Source organism: Stenella coeruleoalba (genome assembly GCF_951394435.1).
Source record: "Stenella coeruleoalba genome assembly, chromosome: 15".
In the NCBI taxonomy this organism is placed as follows: Eukaryota; Metazoa; Chordata; class Mammalia; order Artiodactyla; family Delphinidae; genus Stenella; species Stenella coeruleoalba.
In genome coordinates, this window is record NC_137161.1 from 77,596,204 (window position 1) to 77,596,622 (window position 419).

Genomic DNA, 419 nt, shown 5'->3' on the forward strand with positions numbered 1-419 from the left:
AAATGACCTCCTGTCTAAACTTTTATTTCTTTAGTCAGTAGTGATAATGACCTGTTTTCTTGTTTCCCTACCATTTGCATTTCTTCTTTTGCGAATTGTTAAGTTTTTTTTGCCCATTTTATAACCAGGGCAATCATTCTTTATTTTAGTGATTTGTTAACACTCAATACATTAAGTTGATCACACCTTTTTCTGTAATATATGTTGCAGATAGATGCCCCAGCTCATATTAAGCTCTTTTTCTAGCTTATGGTGGTAATTTGCCAAACTAAAACTTTAAAATTTTAGGTTGTCAAATGCACCAATCAATCTTTAAAATTCCGCCTTTGACCGGAACTTAAAAATCAACATATATATTATTCTAACATTCTTATGAGTTTTTAAAATAACGCCTTTAAGGCATCCTGAAGTCTAATTTC